General features: G+C 35.8%; 1 protein-coding gene across 1 annotated transcript in view; it reads right to left on the bottom strand.

Moving 5' to 3' along the window:
• FUT9 (fucosyltransferase 9) overlaps positions 1-23,809 on the bottom strand; it is a 251,541-nt gene that overhangs the window by 110,791 nt on the left and 116,941 nt on the right. Inside the window, exon 2 of the mRNA XM_053592664.1 lies at positions 1,830-1,918. The gene's annotated coding sequence lies outside the window, so the exon portion shown is untranslated. The remainder of the gene's footprint in view (positions 1-1,829; positions 1,919-23,809) is intronic.

Here is a 23,809-nt window from a genome sequence, read left to right as displayed (position 1 = left end):
GAGATGGGATTCTGGGTCTGGCAGTATCAAGTCTAGTTAAGAAATAGGATCTTCTGATGTCTTAAATATGCATAAAGTGTAGAAACATTTCTGATTACTGAAGAGCACCAGTTCATGGCTTACTTTCTTCTGAGGTAAAAGGACTGGGCTGCCTTCTTTCCCATTGCCATGAATTACTAGTCACTGCTTAGTAATTCTTAACTCAAAAACAAAGAATAGTGTATCACGTTTTCCTCCTTCCTTATTTTTCAGTAATGTGAAGTGAAAAGCAAGAGGTTCAAATCTGTGCAAAGACCCCTTTTATTTTCCTTTTCATTTAACCTATTAAAGTCAATTAAATTGTACATATATTTTATATTACATATACAGAGGGTGCAAAAAATGAATACACATTTAAGAAAAACAAACTGCTTTAAATTTATAATACTCAAGTCACATTTGATGTCTACAATTACAATAGGTGTAATTTTAATAAATTTTATTCCTTTCTTAAAATGTATATACATTTTGGGCACACTCAGTATTTATGAATGATTTAGTGGTATACATGTTACTAGCCAAAATTAGATCTCACTTTAAAAGGATAACTAATGTAGCAAGAAATTGACTTGAACTTTAGATACATTACAAATTATATTTTTCAAAAGACATTTGAAGAACTTTTAAGACTTTAGCATAAAATTTTGCATGTTTAATGCATATTTACATTTTTCTAGAAAACTAAAGAATATAGAAATCTTAAGAGTATTAAATATAAAACTTATAAAAGTATAATTAAACAATGTAGTGATATTATCCTACCATGATAAACAATTTTTTTTTTTGTTTTAAAATTTTAATAAGATGGAAAATGTTTATGACATACTATTAAATAACACACTATTTTTCTATGTACCTTTAAGGTCAATTTTATAAATATACATGTGTGCATGTATTTTTACTTAGACAAATATTGAGTGTATATTCCAAAATATTTTTTTTTTAATTGTTGGGGATTCATTGAGGGTACAATAAGCCAGATTACACTGATTGCAATTGTTAGGTAAAGTCCCTCTTGCAATCATGTCTTGCCCCCATAAAGTGTGACACACACCAAGGCCCCACCCACCTCCCTCCTTCCCTCTTTCTGTTCCCCCCCCATAACCATAATTGTCATTAATTGTCCTCATATCAAAATTGGCGTGGATGTGGAGAGAAGGGAACACTTTCACACTGCTAGTGGGACTGCAAACTAGTACAACCTTTCTGGAAGGAAGTATGGAGAAACCTCAAAGCACTCAAGCTAGACCTCCCATTTGATCCTGCAATCCCATTACTGGGCATCTACCCAGAAGGAAAGAAATCCTTTTATCATAAGGACACTTGTACTAGACTGTTTATTGCAGCTCAATTTACAATCGCCAAAATGTGGAAACAGCCTAAATGCCCACCAACCCAGGAATGGATTAACAAGCTGTGGTATATGTATACCATGGAATACTATTCAGCCATTAAAAAAAATGGAGACTTTACATCCTTCGTATTAACCTGGATGGACGTGGAAGACATTATTCTTAGTAAAGCATCACAAGAATGGAGAAGCATGAATCCTATGTACTCAATTTTGATATGAGGACAATTAATGATAAACAATTTTTTATGCTTTAACTTTGACACAATGCTAAATTTACAGATGATCTCCTCACATAAGATAACCTTCCAAAACTATTTTATACTTTGGATGAGTTTTACCTAATAATTTTCAGAAACAACCTAAGTCATCTATTCATTCTAACTGAACACATTGATAGCACAATCAGGACAGACTGAGAAAGCAAATATGCACTTACAATTTAGAGAACATATCATGGGAAGCACACAGACAGTTGTTAAACCACGCCACTGTAATATCAGATCCTTGAGTTATTACATGCTACACCTGATGAGAAAGAGAGAAATAAATAATCACATTAGTTAAAGGTGCTGAGTGTCCTATAAATGTAACTAAATTACCAAAGAAATCTGAAAGGAATCATGCATCACACGAACATACACCTTTCTGTATGTATTATTGTGTTCTTTGCTTACATCAGTTTGGAATTTCTTTCAATTTTTAGAAAGTTCTATTCCATAATTTTTTTAATTTATTTATTTTTATTGTTAAGTCATAGCTGTGTACATTAGTGCAATCAAGGGGTACAATGTGCAGGTTTCACATACAGTCTGAAATATTCTCTTTAAACTGTTCAACATAGCCTTCAAGGCATTTTCTTAGTTACTGTATGTAGGCATTTGTATTCTGCATTTAGTAAGTTTCGCCTGTACCCATTCTAAGATGCACTGTAGATGTGGCCCCACCCATTACCCTCCCTTAACATATACAATGAGGAAAATACTAAAAATAATGAATGTTATAATAGAAATGTTAAGAAAGTGAGTATAAAATATTTTGATTAATATATAATATTTCATGGTCTCTATTTTTGGTTTTCCATGTACAGAATAAATTTTGTTCATATCACAAAACATAAAAAAAACTCCTATGAAACAAGGTTACTAAATCATCTAGACATTTATCATTATCTATATGCTTAGCAAAATAAAGATCAAATAAGTAGATGATTTGTGTAAACATCTCCTGTTCATGTGTACCAACTTACATTATTGATATAATGGGGAAAGCACTTTAAAATTTTATTGAATTATTTATTCTATAATGAATAAATATTAGATTTAATTCAAAGTGGGAAACTGAACCACTAGCTTTCATCACCCCAATCAAGAACAAGTATCTTTAAACTATAGAGTCACTTAAACTAAAGGGCAGACATTATTTCTTCCTTAAAGTAATGCTCCCACAACTATATTGTTTGAATTTATTCCCTGTCAAAATCACACTCAGCCTCTTAAACATTATCAAAAGTGTTAGGTATCCTCCACTAACTACGTGCATGCACAAACACACATAATCTTTTACTCCAATTTTATGTCCCTCTAACACTGAATTTTTTCTTCTTGGAATCAGAAGATTTTTAAACAAAATTCAGTCTGATTTCTCTGTGGATTTACTCATAGCGTAGGATGGATCACAAAGAAAATAATTTAATTTTCTACCTAATTTAGTACTTTTCTTCTTATACTTTGATATTGAATTCAAACTCATGTAAAGGTAATGCAAAGATGGAGAAATAGATGTCTTTAAAGTCAAATCATACCTAATTATTCTTTTCCCAAAGGTATAAGATGTAGATGAATAACTTTGTGTATATTTTATAATGTCTGTTTAGGATTTTTGTAGTGGTGCTTGACTGTCACTTAATCATCACAAACTTTGTGTAAGGTAAGTTTTATTTTCCTCATTTTACAAGGTTCTGGTAATTCATACAACTTGAGATGCCAGAAGGTATGATAGCTGGGGGTCAAATCCTGACCTAAGTTCAAAGTGCCTATTTTTTCTTATCATAGCCTTCACTTGCACAGGGCTTCCTGGACATCATTTATAAGAGTATTTTGCCTAGATATCTAATTTTAATACTATCATAGTTCCCAATTAGAATGGAATAATGAAACATTTTATATGGCAGATTAAGTTTCTTTATTGAAACCATGTACATACATGTACATATGTGTTTAGGATTGTTAAACGAGTTAAAGCACAAATACAATTATTCGCACAGGATCTAAATGCTCAATAACCTGGTAAAAATAGAAAAAAGGTATTTATACCTACATAAATTGGTTCTAGAACATCTGTAATTTTTTTTGTACTGTTTTCTGTCTAAACATCAAATGCCATTCTTATTCTCATTGTATCTGTTTTATTTTAGCATCCAACATCTGATTTCATGCTTTGAAAATGACCTTGGCAGGGAAGTAAGAAAAATCAAACATTTAGAATTCTTTCTAGAATGAGAGCAAATAATGAAGGTCAGCAAGTGTCCTGAGTTCTGTTATCTATTTGGTAACTCAGCTTTGTACGTGTGTGTTTTAGGAGTGATTGTATTGTGTGTGTATTCTCCAAATCATGACTAGGATTTAATGGGTCAGCATATTTATTTGAATACGGTTATTATGTCTATTTTCTGTTTTCTATTACATGCAAGGAGAATCTCATTCTCTTCCATTTACTGCATTTGTGTTTAAACCAGTCAAATAATGATAATACATTTTTCTGTTTGCTTTCATGCATGGTTTTCCTTTTACAGCAGTCAAATTACTGACCTGCTGTAGGGGAGAGGTGGGAAAGGAACACTCAGGTTATGTCATTAAAGCTTTATTTTGGTGTGTGGTTATTTTTGTCTTACCATATCAATAACATGCTTAGTAGATCAGTCTATTATTTGGAAGTTCTGCCAAGAGATTTAGTAATTTAAATAATATTAAATGTTATTAATGTTATTACTGTTCATCTTGATGTTTATCAATGAATATGAAATGACTGGGTTTGTACAAAATTTTATTTAAGAGCTTAAAATCATGGGGGAAGAGGAAAAAAGCCTTCGTCTATTCCTTTGAGAAACATCAGAATAGGTAGAAAGATCACGGTCGATGAGGAAGGTGGCTGACACAACTCTTATTTTATCCTCTCAGCATTTTGAGGTCAAGCCTCCGTAGGGAACAGCTTTAGAAATTTCACATTAAATTGAGGGATGCTAAGAGTTATAGCTTAAAATTTGGGGAAAGAGATTGCTGTGCTGAGAAATCCCATGTCAACTTGCAGCAACCCCAGTAGTTAACAGGGTTCTATGGCCTGACAGATACGGTTTGCAATCCCAAGTTTCCTGTGGCTATTATGTGGTATGGATAATGAGCTGGGGGAGATGGGCCTTCTAATAGCAAAATGGCTCAGCCACAGAGGTTTGTGATGGTCTCACTTTTAACCACATATCAGAAGAAGGAAGTAGAAGAGCCTCTAAGGAATGTGATCCAGGGTAGACTGAATTAGCAGAGCCATTAGGCAGAGATAGAGCTTCAAACGAACTGTGAGAGGTCAGCATCTTTGTGGCTCATAATAGTGGGACTGGATAGGTCCAGTGAAGGAAGTCTATAAGGGAAGACAAGCTTCATGAGGGAGGTCACATTTGAGTTGAAGATAAAGACTCAAGCCTTCATTATATTCAAGACCTTGTGTTACAATGGGAGGAGGCACTAGGACAGGAATAAGCAGTGCATGTTCAAGGAGAAGAAAAAAATCCCAGTATGCCTGTAGTTGTGATGACCCCAGGCTCCATGGTAGGGGTAGGGGAAAGCTAAATAAGCAGGCAATGTTGGGTTTCAAAGGCCACTGTAAGGAGGTCAGAGTTTATTGATAGTACAATGAATATAGAAGGGTTTTGACTGGGAGACTAGCATATGCTGATTAAAAATTTAAAGTATTTTTATAGTTTCATGTCTTAAGATTAAATCTTTTATCCAGTGAGAGTGAAGAAAGTGCAGGGAAAACTCTAGAAGAAATCGGCCTGGGTGAATATTTTATGAGGAGGACTTCCCAGGCAATTGAAGCAGTATCAAAAATACACTACTAATAACCACTAATAACCAGAATCCACAGAAAACTCAAACGTATTAGCAAGAAAAGAACATGTGATCCCATCTCAGGGTGGGCCAGGAACTTGAAGAGAAACTTCTCTAAAGACAGATGCACGATCTACAAACACATGAAAAAAAGCTCATCATCCTTAATCATCAGAGAAACGCAAATCAAAACTACTTTGAGATATCACCTAACACCAGTAAGAGTAGCCTACATAACAAAATCCCAAAACCAGAGATGTTGGCGTGGATGTGGAGAAAAGGGCACACTTCTACACGGCTGGTGGGAATGCACACTAATATGTTCCTTCTGGAAGGGTGTTTGGAGAATACTTAGAGACCTAAAAATAGACCTGCCATTTGATCCTATAATTCCTTTACTAGGTTTTTACCCAGAAGACCAAAAATCACAATATAACAAAGACATCTGTACCAGAATGTTTATTGCAGCCCAATTCATAATTGCTAAGTCATGGAAGAAGCCCAAGTGCCCATCGACCCACGAATAGACTAGCAAATTGTGGTACATGTACACCATGGAATAATATACAGCCTTAAAGAAAGATGGAGACTTTACCTCTTTCACATGGATGGATCTGGAACATATTCTTCTTAGCAAAGTATCTCAGGAATGGAAGAAAAAGTATCCAATGTACTCAGCCCTACTATGAAACTAAATTGTGGCTTTCACAAGAGGGCTATAACCCAACTATAGCACAAGACTATGAGGAAAGGGCCAAGGAAGGGGAAGGGAGGGGGGAGGTTGGGGCAGAGGGAGGGTAATGGGTGGGGCCACACCTACTGATGCATCTTGGAATAGGTACATGAGAAACTTACTAAAGGCAGAATACAAATGTCTACCTACAATAACTAGGAAAATACCATGAAGGCTGTGTTGAACAGTTTGATGGGAATGTTTCAGATTGTATATGAAACCAGCACATTGTATCCCTTGATTGCATTAATGTACACCGCTATGACTTAATAATAAAAAAAAAAATTTAAAGGTTTGGTTCAAGTGTCCCCTTGATAATAGAGGGGCAAACCTGAAAGCAGTAGCCAGTTCAAAGGAGCTGGATTGAAAGACAGCGGTGGTTGTTGAATTTGGCAGAAAGAAGTATTTGGATTTGGGATACATTTGAATAAAGTATAAAATCCAATTCAATAACTACATCATTTTATAAACACAAATGCATTTTTTAGCTATAATTATAGCAGAACAATGTAAGGAACTTTCCATTGAGTATATGTGGTTCATGTCTGATCTATGAAAATTAGCTCAACTGTATGGGGTAGGTTATTATATATATATTTTTTTCTGTACAGAAGGGTTCATTTAAATAATGAAAATTAGAGATTTATGCAGAATGTTTGAGTAGATTTAAGTAAAATTTACTGAAGGAGAAAAATATGGAGACTCATATACAGTAGAACCTCCATAGATGACCACGTCCCTACATTGACCACCTCCTTAAGCTAACCTAATTTCCACAGACTGGACATGCACCCCACGTACATATAAGCACAGTAGGCCTAGTTCCTTATGTTGACCACTTCTTATGTTGACCAGTTTGTTACAGTACCTTGGGTGGTCAACATACAGAGGTTCTACTATAATTATTTTCAGTTATTTCTGTAACAGTTAATTCAAGATAGTGCAAATTATTAAGAAAAATACTGTATAACCTATAAATAAAAGGAACAGGGAAGTAGCTGCACAGAGCACTACTCATTTCACAAAGAAGAAAACTATAGAAGACTGAAAGATGTTGTCAGAAACATGTCAGACATAAGTGAAAGTGAATTCCATTAACAGGAGTAAGTGTCTTAAATCACTAGACACGATTATAGGACATTGAATTTTGAACAAATAACAATTACTTTATGCCATTTATAGGCATAAATGAGATTTGCTGCCAGAAGAGGTCATGAAGCCAACTTCTGTGGATGTACTTTAAATAGAATTTTATGACTTCAGAGTTACTAGACAGAGTCTTTAAACCTTCTTTAATTCACCATACATTTTTCTAAATGCCTTCTCTATAACATGGCTATGAGGGTTTCTAATGCACTTGTCCTGCCCTTGAAAGGTTCACAGTATACAGGAGGAAAGAGAAAAGGAGAAGTGAAGAACTGTGTGCAAAATATCTGGCTGGGGGACAGAGGTGGCAATATTCCTTTTTATTTGGTGGAAGCTTAATAGAAAATAGGCTGTGTGAAGCTAATGTTGAATGATGACTCGCTAGTGCAGCATGAACAAAGATAAGCAGGAAAGGGATAATACAGTTTGGGAATAAAAAGTATTCTGGCTTTTGTGGAATAGAGTGATAGGAACTGTAACAAAGGGCATGCAGGAGGCAGGGGTGGTGAGCAGGGCCCCAGTCCTTGGTCATGCTCAGAGCTTGAACCTCATTAGCACTAATAATAACAGCACCTAGTAAGAACAGAGAGCTAACTACGTACAGGTGCATTTTTAAGGGTTTTATACATAAATATTCTTTCAACCCTATCAAGAAACTTATGAGGTATTATTATTTCAGTTTTAGAGACATAGAATAAGAAATGCAAACAGGTTAAACAGTATTTCCAAGGTCATCCAGCTTGTAAGGGGTGTAGCTGGACAGGAACCAAGACACACCAATTCCAGAGCCTCTCTTGGTGTCACAAATCTACCTCGTGTGATCACGTGGGGTGTTTGGCACTAAGGATTTCCTTTGCATAATGTATATGAAAAATGAATTTTTTTGTCCATCACAGTATAAAATTTTGGTTTTCTCTTTCCATTTTAAGTAAAAATGGGAATATGAGTGCTGAATCTAAAAGTACAAAGCCAGGTGAGAAGGAAAGGGGAGAAGGGAAAGAAATAATTAACATTTCCTGAGTGTTTTACTGTGGAACAAATTTTGGGCTATGTGATGTAAGGGTCATCTCAATGGGTCCATATTGCTATAGTACCTGAAAAAACAAAAAAGAGTGGCTATGGGAGAAGCGTATGATTTGTGCTTGCATCTATAGTTCCTTGCTTATTTTCACTATCTGGAATCTTTTATAGGTTGGGCTTTCTACTTCTTCCTTTTCCTTTTACTTAGCTGGCTTGGATGGTCTGTCTTGACCTGTAAGGTTAAAAGGAATATGACACAGATGCTGGTGAAGTGGGGAAAACAGTACTGGGGGTTCTGAAGAAAGCTAGCCCTGAATGATGTAGACTCGGCTACTTGCTGATGTTCTGGAGGAGGCAGAGAATTAGAGGCACTTAGGACCACTGGCAAATATCAATGTCTTGAGGAATTAAAATACACTATGCTTAGATTGTGGGTTAGAAATTACTAGAATAGATGTTTAAAAATGATTTTTCCAAATATATATATATATATATATATGTAATTATCAGCAGGAATATTTTTTCAACACAAATTTTTTGGAGAAAGGAGAGCTGTTTGGTTCTCTTAAAATCTTGACCTTTTCTCCCTGGGGGCTTTAGGTAGTTCTGGAAACTTCATTGTGTATTCTTCTTGGACCATTCACTTTATTCAAAGGTTTGAGGAGAGAAAATGTACTCTAAAATAGAGATTAAGTATATTCTAAATAAAATTTAGAATTTATATACATTTTTAAAGACTTATTTAATCAAAACATTTATCAAACCCTAACTATGATAGGTGCTAATCTGGAATTAAGGCAATTGTTCTCATGCATTTATGTTATCTTATGCTTGCTACTTAGAAAGAAAAAGAAAATACATGTATTCTAACATGTATATAGAGAATACTTTTCTGGAATAGAGTTGGTGACAATTTTGCACCAAAGAACCTGAGAGTAAATATATTTTAAGCAGTGAAAACCAAGCAGCAAAAAAAAAAGATGTTCAATGGGTACCCATGTATTATACAGTTTCTGTCACACCTGCCCCACTCTACTGTTGCAGAGTGAAGGCAGATGTAAATAACGTGCTACAGTTTACCAAATTATATTTTAGACCACAATTCTTATTTTATTTTATTTTTTAGGGATGGAGGGTCTTTTTTATCACCAAAGCTAGAATATAGTGGCCCGATCATAGCTCACTGCAGCCTGAAACTCATGGTCTCCAAGCAATCTTTCCACTCTGGTCTTTGGTCTCTCCAAGTGCTGGGATTACAAGCATTCACTATCCCACTCAGGCCTAATTATTTTTATTTTTAAATCTCACTGAGATATAAATCTAAAAATAGTTTGACATTTTCTGTCTTTCAATTTAATTAATTAGATTTAAGCACTCCATCCCTTTATTTTTCTGTCTTTAAGGGGTCTTAAAGTAAGTTAAGCCAATGAATAGTAAACCCTGACTTTGGCTGTAGCAGGCCTGGGAGACCAACCCAGCCAGGGAGATTCTTACGGACAGGGTAGGGGCTGAGCTGAGCTCTAGATGCAGCTCCCCACAACTGCAGCGCACTTCCTGCTTGTTCAGATGAACAAGTTGTTCTTGTGATTTCTGACTCTACATGTTAAGACTTTCCCTGGAAGAAGGAAATGAAAGTAGGAGATACAGATAGGAGATAAAGTCAGGCAAAGATTGTGACACTTGTATACATCATCAGACACATCCATGCAAAGGGAGAATCCTGGAGCCTCCTGAGGTGGGGAAAAAAGCCAAGGACAGACAGTTGGTGACACTTCTTAATTCCTTATTATTTTTAATTTTTTGTCTATGGAAAAACAACAAAAAACTGGATACTTCCTTTTGTAAGCACCTGCTTTTAAGAGTGTTCAGTAAGGTTGAGCCACTTAGATGGGAGAGGCAAGGTTTTTGATAAGTTGCTGCTCTCTTCCCAACACTACTCTCTCCCCTTTTCTGACAAAACTGGAGAAGGTACTGAGTCTTGGAAAGAAGGGAGGGAGAAAAAAAGAGAGGGTGGGTGAGCGGTAAAAGTCTGTCACTATTTCTATTTGCCTCACTGACTTTGAAGCAGTTCCACATATCTTTGACCAGGTTCCCAATCTCTGTGGATAATGAGAGGCAGTTCAAGCTTTCCCTCTCCTGACCTCTGTATGACTTCCTCTGGAAGAAGTTGATAATCATTGAGCAGGTCCTTCTGGTGTCCACAGAACCTAGAATGTACCAATGTTGAAAAGGTTAGGATCCCCTGGTTCGTTCCCTTTAATAACTGGGTTCTCAAACTTTAATAGGCATAAGGATCATTTGGATGGCTTATTAAAAACATAAATTCATGGAGTGTATTTCCAGCGATGCTGATAAGTCTGTATGGAATAATTCAGAATTTCCGTATCTAAAAAGCCCCCTACCTTTTAGAGAAATTTGTTGCAGATGTTTGGGGACCATACTGAGAAAAACAACAGATGAATTCTACAGTGTTCAAAAAGGTTAAATAAAAGGAACTGAAGAAACCTACTATTTAAATAACTATCACAACTTTCTTGAGGTTAAATTAAGTGTTATAGCTTTTTCAATTAGACCAAAGTCTCTGGGAAAATCAATAATCCAAATTATAAAATTCAGTATAGCATGTTTTTTTGTAAGCAACAAAGAAATGCTAATCCTAAAAAAATTTTTCAAAAGGCACATAATTTAAAATAACGTATTTCTTTTTGGTAAAGTTGTATTTACACTTATGAAAGATTTTTTAAAATTAGAATTTCTAATTAAATTTTCCTCAAATAATGAATGTTCTAGGAAAGAAAAAGACTACTTCCAATTTTATCTGTAATTTCTGCATTAAATACAATGCCTTAAGCTGTGTGCTACCAAAATGAGATTTACAAATAAATTGAGTTATTAAAAAGTGTAATACTTTGTGATGGTCAGAATTAAGTGGTAATCTTGTTGCATACAAAGAAAAACATTTTGTTTAAACATAGATTTATCTCCTCTTGAATCATTTTAAAACTTGAATTTCAGGATTTTACTAGCCTAAGTGAAAGTACCATATTCTTCCAGCCTTCCCTCTTCCAGGGGTGTGTGTTCCACCACTAGGGCGGTATGAATTGTACTAAGCAAGTACAGAAGAAACAGATATAAAACTGAACCCAGATAGATTACCTTATATAAACCTCACAAAAAGTCTTTTACTTTGTTCTTATCTGTTCTTCTAATTCAAATTTGGTAAATATGTCGAAAAAATAAAATCTGTGCCTACCTAATTCATTTATATATGTGGAGCTTTCTGTTGCCAAAAGTTTTGAATCAATGTCATTCAAATTTTTCATGTGTCCTTTATATGTGGACCATGTATGGGAAACAGGCAGATCTAAATACATGTTAACATGAGAATATTAAAATAAAGTATGAAACCATTATTCACAAAGTTTGGTCCAGAAATATTTAAATATTTTCCATAAAAGTGAAAACATTAGGTAAAGGAAATAAAAAACATGATCTAAATTTTTCACTTTGGTGAAAAATTATGCACTCACTCTAATGAGTGCATAAAGAGATATAACCTCAGTCTTGGGTTTACTACAGATAGGGAGCTGGAAGCTCTTGACATTAAAGAAAAGCACCTGATCATAAGAATATTATTGACCAACACCCCCTCCCCCCAAGAAATGATAGATTCTAGGACTCAGATAAAAGGAAAAGGAAATATCTCAGTAAGAAATGAAACATCTTATCAGATTATTCTGTTTAATGAGGGTTTAATAATTGGTTCTTTTATAATGTAGGTAAATTTCTTTATTTATATGTAAAACTATAGTTTGTTTATGATATATGTTATCCTTTGAATATCCATGTCTCATAATAACCCATCATTTTCAAGAAAATGATCCCTTCTGGACTTTACCTAACAATTGCAATCAGTGTAACCTGGCTTATTGTACCCTCAATGAATCCCCAACAATAAAAAAAAAAAAAAAAGAAAATGATCCCTTCTATGGACAAATGTGATACAAGAAAATTTTTATATGACTACAACTGACACGACAAATCAGGAAAGGTCCCCTGTTTTACTGAAACATCCAGTGACTACCTTTTGAAATATTACACATATTTTACCACAAACACACATGTACACACATACCCAAATATGATAGCAAATGCACTGAAATAGCTACTCAAATACATCTTTATACACTACCTGCAAACTTTTTCAATTTACCAGAGGCTAAATAGAGCTCCTGGTGACATTGATCAGGTAGAAAAGGAGAATGTGAAAGGACAAAGACTTTACAAGGAAAGAACTTGTGATCTCCTACATAAAATAATTGAAAATGTAAAGAATTGTACATTTTTGTGTTCTTAAAATTTTTCTCAAAAAAGAAAAAGTTTCTTTTTTGAGAAAAATTTTAAGAAAGAAAAATTCTTGAAGATTTTTTAGTAAAATAAGATATACATCAATATGCACATACATATATATTTGCATGATCTGGAAAAGATTTCTTAGACATTTATAAATTTAGACTATTTTCAGAATTAAGAACACATTAAAAATATGAAGTAGTATGATGTTGACTATGGGTTTTGCACACTTGGCTCTTATAATTTTGAGAAATGTCCCATCAATGCCTATTTTGTTAAATGTTCTTATAAAAGGGTGCTGAATTTTTGTCAAGTGCTTTTTCTACATCCTTTGAGATGATTGTATGGTCTCTGCTTTTACTTCTATTTATGTGGTGAATTACATTTATAGATATGTGATGCTGAACTATCCTTGCATCTCTGGGATGAAGCTCACTTGGTGGTGATGAATTATTTTTTGATGTGCAGCTGACTCGGTTTGCTAGGATTTTATCGAGAATTTTTGCATCTACATTCATAAGTCTTTAGTTTTCTTTCTTTTTTGAGCCCTTTCCTAGCTTTGGTATCAAGGTGATACTGGCTTCCTTCCTTCTTGATGTTATGAATAATTTCTGCAGTACAGTACCAGTTCCTCTTTGCAAGTCTGATAAAATTCAGGTGTGAAAATCTGGTCTGGGGCTTTTTTTGTTTGAAGATTTGTTATTGCTGCATCAATTTCAGTATTGGTCTGTTAAGGAAATCTATTTCTTCCTGACTAAACCTAGGGAGGTTGTGTGTTTCTAGTAATTTGTCCATTTCCTCCATGTCTTCAAGTTTATGTGCATGAAGATTTTTATAGTTTTCAGAGATGATATTTTTGTATTTCTGAAGTATAGGTTGTGATTTCTCCTTTCTCATTCATGATTGATCTTATTAGAGTCCTTTCTCTTCTGGTTCTGGTTAATCCACTTGAAAATTTTTTTTAACTTTTGGTAAAGATGACACCTTGCTATGGTGCCCAGTCTGGCCTTAAACTCCTATCCTCTAGTGATACTCCCATTTTCACCTCCTAAAGTGCTGGGATTACAGGCATGAGCCACTGTGCCTCGTCCCGGTCTGTGTGTTTTTCGAAGGCATTAGCTACATTATGTATATTGTATTTTTATACATAATATAGAATGGAGCCTTCAACAGCACATTAAACATAGTATTTTTCAATATAAAAACTTATTTATGTTTCTAATTCAAAATAATTTCTTTGCAGACATTTTATGATAAGAAATGAAAAACATGCTCAACCTCTAGTTGCCCAATGCTATTACAAATATTCCTTCTTCTTTTCCTTGAAAATGTTATTTTCTATGTAAATCTAAATGGATAAGTAAGAAAATTATAACTTTTTCCCTCTTTGGCACTAGATTACAAATGAGTTGAATCAATTTTCACTCAACTTTACCATTTGAAAAATGAATAAATAAATACAAGAGAATGTATTGGTATTCTGTTGACCTTTTTGTTACAGATTGCATAGAAGTCTCAAGGGCTAGCTTAAAGTTCAATTGATAAAGATTGCACATAATGTACAAGCTCATTTTGTTCTCCTCCAACTAAGGTTTTTAGTCTGAAGTAGAAACTAGTCAGCCTCTGTGTAGGAATACTATCTATTATATTAATGATTGTCTCCTTGTAGGAATCTGGCTTTAGAAAAAATGGATCTCTATCTGGCAATTAAAAGATAAGCATAACAAAATGACGGTTTATACTTCAAATAACTTTATAAATTTATTAGCATCAGGCAGATAAGAAACAAAAACTTCAAGTAAATTTTATATACCAGAGTGCATAAGTAATTAGGAACATTATGATTTTGCTCCATTGTATTATTTTCATATGATTTTAAAAGAGACACTCCAAGTATTAAATCTGAATGGAAACATTGGCATCTTTTTTCTATGAAGTGTTAATGAGATACTATTTCTGACCTTTAAAAAAGAAATACAAAAGGTGCAATATAAAAGGAAAAAAAATCAGAAATAACTACAATAACATGTACAATTTTAGCTTTAAAAGTATGAAAGTATCCTTCTGTTATAAAACCAAGTCATGCATTCCATATGTGCATGAAGCTAAAATAGTAAGAGCGCTTTAAGTGAGGCACAAAGAGATATACTGGTTCCTCTATTCTCCCAAATTGTTGTGAGTCATTTTTAGTGATTTGCTTCCTAGAATAAGCCTAGAGAAAACTGCAAACTTTATACAGACTTCCATGTCCTAAGTAAAGTATGAGAATCACTCTATTATTTGCTTCTCTGACAAATATTTATTAACTACTATGCACAAGGTTCTGATGATGTAGAGATAAAGGAAGCATAGACACATGCTTGGGAGAAGACATGAAAAAGAAAATTATGCTGTTTTATGGTAGGGTTTGTGATAGAGAGTTGCACAAAATTTTATGGGAAGATAAAGAAGGTGTATAAAATAGACTCTGAGGAAAAGACTTCACAGAAGATACATGCCTCATCTGAATCACCTGAGTTTCAGCAAAGTATTCAAAATGACTACTAAGAGATGCAGGTGGTTAGGATGAATACATAAGTATAGGATAGCTAAGAAGTTTGTCAAATCTTTAGCTGACAGACCTTTCCTATCAAATACTAGTTGATGATTTACTGTCAAAGTGCAAGAAGTCTTTAGTTTCTATTATTGAACTTTTCTTTGTAACATTTTAAATGAAATATGTAATGACATATAAGACATATTTAATAAATTTGGGAATCACTCCCAGGGGATCTCTAGCTACTATGTTCTGTAAATTACAAAGATCTTCACAGACTAGAACAGTGGGTTGAAACTGACAACAGAATGTAATAGTAAAAATACAGAGACAGATTTAAAACTCCACTGCAGAAATAGAGAATTGGAAGAGGCTACCTTAATAGTCTTTCAAATGAAAAGAATCTAGAGTTTTAGCTAAATTAAAGATCACTGTAGATCACGGTTTATAACAAAGTTGCCTGGAACATTATTAGAATCCTCAACTGTATGTTCAGTGTGGTGGTGCTGAGGCAATAGCTTGACTTTCTCCAGTAGAAATCAAGAATACTGAATGTCACAGGAGTATGATGTAGAAATTACAGGTTTTGAAAATAAAGCTTTATATAATAGTAAATAACTGGCAAAATGGGAAGTGTTTTAAAAAAGAGAAGACCTGTAGTGCAGTAAGAAACATTTAAAATAATTATTCATTCCATTCCTTTATTCAATCTGTAAGTCTTTTTTGTTTGTTTGTTTTCTTTTTATAAGTGACAGTATGCCAGACATGTGCTGGGAATAGGAAATAAATTAGACAGAAAGCCTGCCCCTGGGATCTTCTCATTCAAGTGGGGAGTTCTTCGCCCAGGGGCCTCCAGGAGATACTTTGAAAATCCATGCTCCTCTGGAAATTACATTCATCATTTTGTATATTTACCTTGTTAAAAATGGAGTTAGTTTTAAAATGTTTAAGAGGGACGTGGCTAACGGAAGAGTCATATACATGTATATTAATAGACACATAATGATAAAATACAAAATAAGAATACATCATGTAGGATATTATACTTGGGAGGAATTATGAACCTTATTTTTTATTATCCCAGGAGGAAGAAGTAGAGCTCTATCTAAACAGATATCATTTGCTTGGATTTTCTCTCACTAGCAGTTTTATTTTTCTCACTGCAGGAGGGGAGAGGGGTGGCTTAATATTGTTTTAGGGCTTAATATTGTTGTTTCAGGATTCTCCATATAGAATTCCCTCATGGAGTAGGACATTGAACTATGTTCTACCTGAAGCATTTTATTTTTTGTTTATTTTCTAATGTTCATTGGAAGTTAATGATCAACACCTCTCACCTTCTCATCCTCTTGCCTATCCCACCAGTGTACTAAAAGGTGTCTTGGCCTATAATCTCTCCCTTATACATTTTACTCTCTCATTCTTTCATTCATGCAATAATATTTTTAAAACTGCCTTCTATGTAATGTTTTGTAGGTAAATATGTAGTATGTAACAAGCTCTGACTTGTACTGCTTGCTAGTTTCCATGGTGTAAATATTCCCACTATGACAATTTCCAAGCTACCAAGGAATGTCAGTGAAAGCAGAGGTAGAAGACAGGCACATAATCGACCGGTTGGAGCCCGGGAGTTGGCTCCAGAACACCACTGCTCCTGGGACCCCAATACTACATTAGGTGCCTGGGTTCTAAACATGGCTAAAACTGGTCCTTTTCTTAAGGAAGTCATCTTCTAGTGAGGAAGAAGAGTACGCACCTAACTACTGTAACATTATCTTCTGAGTTGTGTGTTGGTTAAGCCTGAGTACCCTAGATGCTGACCTGGGCCTTATAAGTCTGTGCTTTGACTTTGGATTCCTTAGACGAATTTTGAATGGTCTGGAAACATTGCTTATCTCTATGAGCCTAACTTTCTTTATCTATCATCTACAGAAAGTAATTTATTCATTAAGTATTTGTTGTGTGCCTGTGACCCGGGGGACACTCTGCTAGCTCTGAGAACAAAGATTTGCAGTGAACAAAAGAAATAAAATTCCTCCCCTCATCAAGCTTGTATTCTAGAGGGGAGAGCTGAATCATCAAGAAACTAATGACAGATATAGTCTGCCAGATTGATTTGAGTTCCAGAGAGAAAAATGAAGCAGAAAAAGAGGGCTGGGGTGAAGTAGAGTTGTAATATTCAATAGGGCAGTCAAAGAAGTTCTTGGAAAGGTGAACTTTGAGAAAAGATTTGAAAGACTAAGGGAAAGAGGCATGTGGTGCCTGAAAATCATACCTGGATTGCTAGGGGACCTGGGAGTTGGTGAGAGCAGTAAGGGTGGAGTTATAGAAGTGAGGATTCTAAGTGAGATTAGAGATATTCAGGGAGTGGGTGGTACAAATTAGGTAAATTCTTATAAGCCATTTTAAGGACTCCAGTTTTTAATCAGTGAGGTAAGAAGTCACAGAAAGGAGCAGAGAAGTGGTAAGATCTGATTTATATTTTAAAATATCCACTCTGTTAGGTTGAACATAGTCCACAGGGGATCAAACAAGCTGGTACAATAATTGGGGTGAAAGGCTTGCCAAGGATTAGAACGGTTGGGGTAAGAAGTAATAAGATTCTGGATGACTTGAAAGCAGAGCAATTTAGATTTGATAAATGGCTGAGTGAGTGGTCTGACAGAGAGAGAAGAATCAAAGAATGGCTCCAAGTCTCTCAGCCTCTGTAACTGGATGCAGTCACCATTTACTGAGTGGACTTGGTTTAAGAGTAATGGCAAGATTTCCATTTTTATACATAATAAGTTTGCGATATATTAGATTTCTAAGTAAATATATTGTATAGATAGTTGGATATATGATTTGCAAGTTTATAGAAGTCTAGGCTATAAAAATGATTTTATGAGTCATTTGAGTACAGATAATAGTTACCAGCAAAAACATACAGTACTTTAACATTATTCTATGCTCCTTTACAGATAATAACTGATTTAACATGACAAAAGTTCTATGACACGAGTACCATTATAATCATTTTTATAGATGAGCTAAGAGATAGGTAGAGATAGATCACTAGCTCTAGGTTATACATCCAGCGAAGTAGTTGAGCTGACATGCAAAGCCAGACAGCCTGGTGCAAGGACCTGTGCTCTCAGCTACAATGTTCAACATGAAAGTTGATGAAACTGCCAACAGGATGACTACAAAAGGCTGGGGCGGGTAAATATTTAGAGGGAGTAGAGATGATGAGAAACAGTCTTGTACACCACAAAGGAGTTTCCAGTGATGTACAAGGAAAACCAGAAATGTACAGTCTCATGGAAGTGAAGAAAAGGTTTGAACTTTTGGGCTTTTTTTTTTTGCAGTTTTTGGCTGGGGCTGTGTTTGAACCCACCACCTCCGGTGTACGGGCCGGTGCCCTACTCTTTTGAGCCACAGGCGAGGCGCCTCCGCAAAAGGTTTGAAATTTTAAAGAGGGATAAGCTTTGTCAAATGCTACTGATAATTTAAGGAAAATGAGGACTGGGTTTTTTTCCATATTCATTAAGGCAGCCATTGCTGGTACACGTGCTAGGCAAGAAGAACTATAACAATGGTGGGGCAAACCTGGTTGGTGTGTACTCCAAGGACAGACTGAGAAAAGGAGTCAGGCAGTGTAATCATCTCTGAAGAGGTGTTTAGCAGGAGGATCCAAGGAATGATATGTGAGCTAGAAGGAAATGGAAGAAATGATAATAATAATAAATAATTGTGGTAAGCATTAAATGAGATCTCTGTTTTGAGCCAAGACTAAATATAATATATGCTTAAGGTATGATATACGAGCTGGAAGGAAATGGAAGAAGAGGAAACAAATAAACAATTGTTGTGAGCATTAAATGAGATCTGTATGTTTTGACCCAAGTCTAAACACAGTAAATGCTTATTAAAGGTGATTGGTCATTAATAATATTTTATTATTATAACTCAATAGCGCTTATGTTGTTAACGTGCACCTGGAGTAAAGGTTAATAGAAGACCTGACAGACCCTAACTGGTATGTTGGTAAGAACTGGCCATATGCCACAAAAGGACGCGGGGGCAGCCTGGGCAGCCTGAGCAGAAGCCCGGGGCTAGAAGTGGAATCCAGGCTGTGAAAATTGTCTTCCTGAGGTACAGATCAGACGGAAAAACAAGCCACAGATAGTCCCATCTTGTCTGGACCAGAGTTCCCCAGAACGATTTCCCTCTGCAAGCCAGCCGTGGCTGCCTGCGCCCTCCTCCCCTCAGAGGCAGAAGCCCACAGGGCTCCGGACCTCCATCCCCCTCCCTCAGAACCAGGGGTCCAGGGTCCCCGCATCTCTTCTCTAGGGGTTCGGTCCCCCGATTCCCGCCTCCCTCAGACCCAAAGTTCCAGGGGCCCCGGATCCCCCTCCCTCAGACCCAGGGATTCAGCCCCCTCCCCCCCCACCTGTCCTCCTTGATTCCAGAGTGCGCGTCAACACCCACCACGGCTGCGCCCAGCCTTGTGTAGGCGCCAAAGCCTCAGCGGAACCGGAAATGCCTTCCGGCCCCAGCAGGCAGCGCTACTTACTGACCAGAAACTTTGTGAGAGCTTTTTGAGCCCGGTTGGCCCTACTTTAGCCACAGGGGATACATTCCAACACCCCAGTGAAGGGCTGAAACCACGGACAGTTACTGAACCCAATATATACCACACACAAAGTTCATTTTCTTTTTTTCACAGTTTCACTTAAAGGAAGCACGTTATGGTTTCTCCTTGGCATGTCCAAACTGCCAGCGTCACCACTCCTGCACTTTGGGGTCAACATTTAGTAAAGTGAGGATGATTTGAACATAAGCCCTGCAACAGCAGATCTGATAACCAGGCAGGTGTTGACAGCAGGACAGGGTGCCCCAGCGAGACAAAGAGGTGATTCGTGTCTGGGCGGCAGGTGGTGTGAGATTTTATCACCCTGTGCAGAATGGTGCCCAGTTTAAACTTATGGGTTATTTCTGGAATTTTCGGTTTAATACATTTGGACCCCTGTTGACTGCAGGTAACTGAAACGACAGAAAGTGAAACGGTAGGTAAGTGGGTAATACCGTACATTTCCAAACTTGTTTGACTTTCTGGAATCTTTCACAGGGAAGCATCAAATTTGAAGAAACACTGACAGATTACAAAAGAGCTACCTTTCTAGCCTCATTGGTTTCAACACTCTTTTTTTTTTTTTTTTTTTTTTTTTTTTTATTGTTGGGGATTCATTGAGGGTACAATAAGCCAGTTACACTGATTGCAATTGTTAGGTAAAGTCCCTCTTGCAATCATGTCTTGCCCCCATAAAGTGTGACACACACTAAGGCCCCACCCTCCTCCCTCCATCCCTCTTTCTGCTTCCCCCCCCATAAACTTAATTGTCATTAATTGTCCTCATATCAAGATTGAGTACATAGGATTCATGCTTCTCCATTCTTGTGATGCTTTACTAAGAATAATGTCTTCCACTTCCATCCAGGTTAATACGAAGGATGTAAAGTCTCCATTTTTTTTAATAGCTGAATAGTATTCCATGGTATACATATACCACAGCTTGTTAATCCATTCCTGGGTTGGTGGGCATTTAGGCTGTTTCCACATTTTGGCAATGGTAAATTGAGCTGCCATAAACAGTCTAGTACAAGTGTCCTTATGATAAAAGGATTTTTTTCCTTCTGGATAGATGCCCAGTAATGGGATTGCAGGATCGAATGGGAGGTCTAGGTTGAGTGCTTTGAGGTTTCTCCATACTTCCTTCCAGAAAGGTTGTACTAGTTTGCAGTCCCACCAGCAGTGTAAAAGTGTTCCCTTCTCTCCACATCCACGCCAGCATCTGCAGTTTTGAGATTTTGTGATGTGGGCCATTCTCACTGGGGTTAGATGATATCTGAGGGTTGTTTTGATTTGCATTTCTCTAATATATAGAGATGATGAACATTTTTTCATATGTTTGTTAGCCATTCGTCTGTCATCTTTAGAGAAAGTTCTATTCATGTCTCTTGCCCATTGATATAAGGGATTGTTGGCTTTTTTCATGTGGATTAATTTGAGTTCTCTATAGATCCTGGTTATCAAGCTTTTGTCTGATTGAAAATATGCAAATATCCTTTCCCATTGTGTAGGTTGTCTCTTTGCTTTGGTTATTGTGTCCTTAGCTGTACAGAAGCTTTTCAGTTTAATGAAGTCCCATTTGTTTATTTTTGATGTTGTTGCAATTGCCATGGCAGTCTTCTTCATGAAGTCTTCCCCCAGGCCAATATCTTCCAGTGTTTATACTTGGCTTGCAGTGCATAGAACTAAGGCTCGCAAGTCATACAGATGTGGATTTTAATTCTGGCTCTGTCATGGTGTAACCTTAGGGAAATTCCTTAACTCTCTGTTCCTTAATTTAAATATTTGTAACTACTGAAATAGTAATGTATTCCTTTCTCTGAAAGATTATTACACACATAAGTGTGTGTAAGGTCATTGGTAATTATTTTAAACATTCTTTTTTGTGTGTGGATCTTTATTCACTTAATATCTTTGAAGTCATTTTTATTCTTTCCTCAGGAAAAATGATGACTGAATGCTCATAAATAATACAGGCTTGAGGAAAGTTATATTTCAATCCTACTTTTTGTTACAGAGATCTTTCCTGTTAAATTTCCTACTTTAGACTACAACTCAGTTTATTAGCTCTTTGATGCAATTTTTTATCATCCATATACATAGTCAAGATTAACATATGTTTTTCTTTTCTCGTGGAATGTTCCATTCCATCTCCATAGTTCTAGAGGGGCTGTGAATCATAGTATCCCTGATCTCTTCTCTAGGGAGATGCCCAAACCACATTTGACTGCATTTGTCACATGGGAAAGAAAAATGACAGAATTGAACAGAACAAAAACAGTTATAAAAGATTTTTGTGACCAAAATCAAAGAATCAAATGAAAGGAAATAAGTCTGCTAATTCACATTTAACAAACAATTAGTAAGCATTTTTATTGTGCAAGAACTGGAGATACACTGGTTAGCAAAGCAGACATGGTTTCTGAATTTATGTGTGTATATGCAAACTGATACAGCACCCTGGAAGGAAGGAAAACATATGAAATGTTATCAAAGAAATGTGGGAAATCTGACCTTGAGTCTCCAGAATAAGTGAGTAATAGGATGAGAGCTGAAAGAAAAATATGCAATTTAAGAGGAAAAGGAAGATTAGGGCTAAATTCTTCAGAAAGAGGGAATGACATGTGCACAGTCTCCATAGTGAGTAGTAACATAATACATTTGAAGTGGGCAAAAGACATGAACAAAAACGCTTCAAAAGAAGATAGACTAATGGCCAAAAAACATATCTAAAACTGCTCAGCAGCTCTAATCATCAGGGAAATGCAAATCAAAACCACAATGAGATACCCACGTGTATCACCTAACTCCAGGGAGAATGGCTTTTAACAAAAGGTCCCAAAAGAACAAATGCTGGTGTGGATACAGAGAGATAGGGAAGCTGATACACTGTTAGTGAGACTGTAAACTAGTAGAACCTTTAGGCAAAGTAGTGTGGAGACACCTTAGAGAATTGAAAGTAGACCTACCATTTGATCCAGCATTTCTGCTACTGGATATTTACCCAAAGGAAAAAAAGACATTTTATTAAAAAAAAAAAAAAAAAAGACACCTGCACCTGAATTCACAATTGCAAAGATGTGGAAACAACCTGAGTTCCTATCAATACATGAGCGGATTAATAATATATGGTATATGTACACCACAGAGTACACAGAGTGAACTTATACGTCTTGTATTAACCTAGATGGAACTGGAGACCATTCTTATAAGTGGAGTATCACAAGATGGAAAAACACCACATGTACTCACTATTAAATTGGAACTAATCGATAAACATTTATATGCACATATGAAAACAACATTCATTAGAAATCAATCAGGTAAAAGTGAGGAGGAATGAATGGGTAAATTTACCCATAAAGGAAAAAAATACAACTATCTGGGTGAAGGGTAATATACTTATAACTTTGACTCAAATGATACAAAAGCAATTTATATAACCAAAAATTTTATACCCCCATATTTTGAAATAAAAAAAAAATTTAAAAACCAAATGTGTAAGTGAAGCTAGGTAAGATGGAGCAGGAAAACCTAGAAGTGTAATATTTGATAACTCTAGAAATGTTGGCAGATCTAGGTTCTGGCATTTATCTGAGTAGAAATGGAACATCATTAGAGTATTATAGCAGGGGATATACTCTCAATATTCATATTTTTTATATTTTTGCTAGGAGTATATGTTATGTGAAACTTGATGTAGTATTTTCATATATTTCTAAATTTCACCCAGGTGGTATCATATACTAAACGTCATTCTGCAATTGTTTGGTTCACTCAAAAGTATGTTTCAGAAGTATTTCAATGAAGTTGTGCACAGAGCTAGTTCATTTTCTTCACTGTTTACTACTATATTGTCAGAATATTTTGGAAACTATTAATTGATTGTAAGGTTTTTCTCTAGTCTGTTAATTTG

This window comes from Nycticebus coucang, chromosome 5 (assembly GCF_027406575.1).
Source record: "Nycticebus coucang isolate mNycCou1 chromosome 5, mNycCou1.pri, whole genome shotgun sequence".
Lineage (NCBI taxonomy): Eukaryota > Metazoa > Chordata > Mammalia > Primates > Lorisidae > Nycticebus > Nycticebus coucang.
This window is presented reverse-complemented; position numbering and strand designations above follow the sequence as displayed.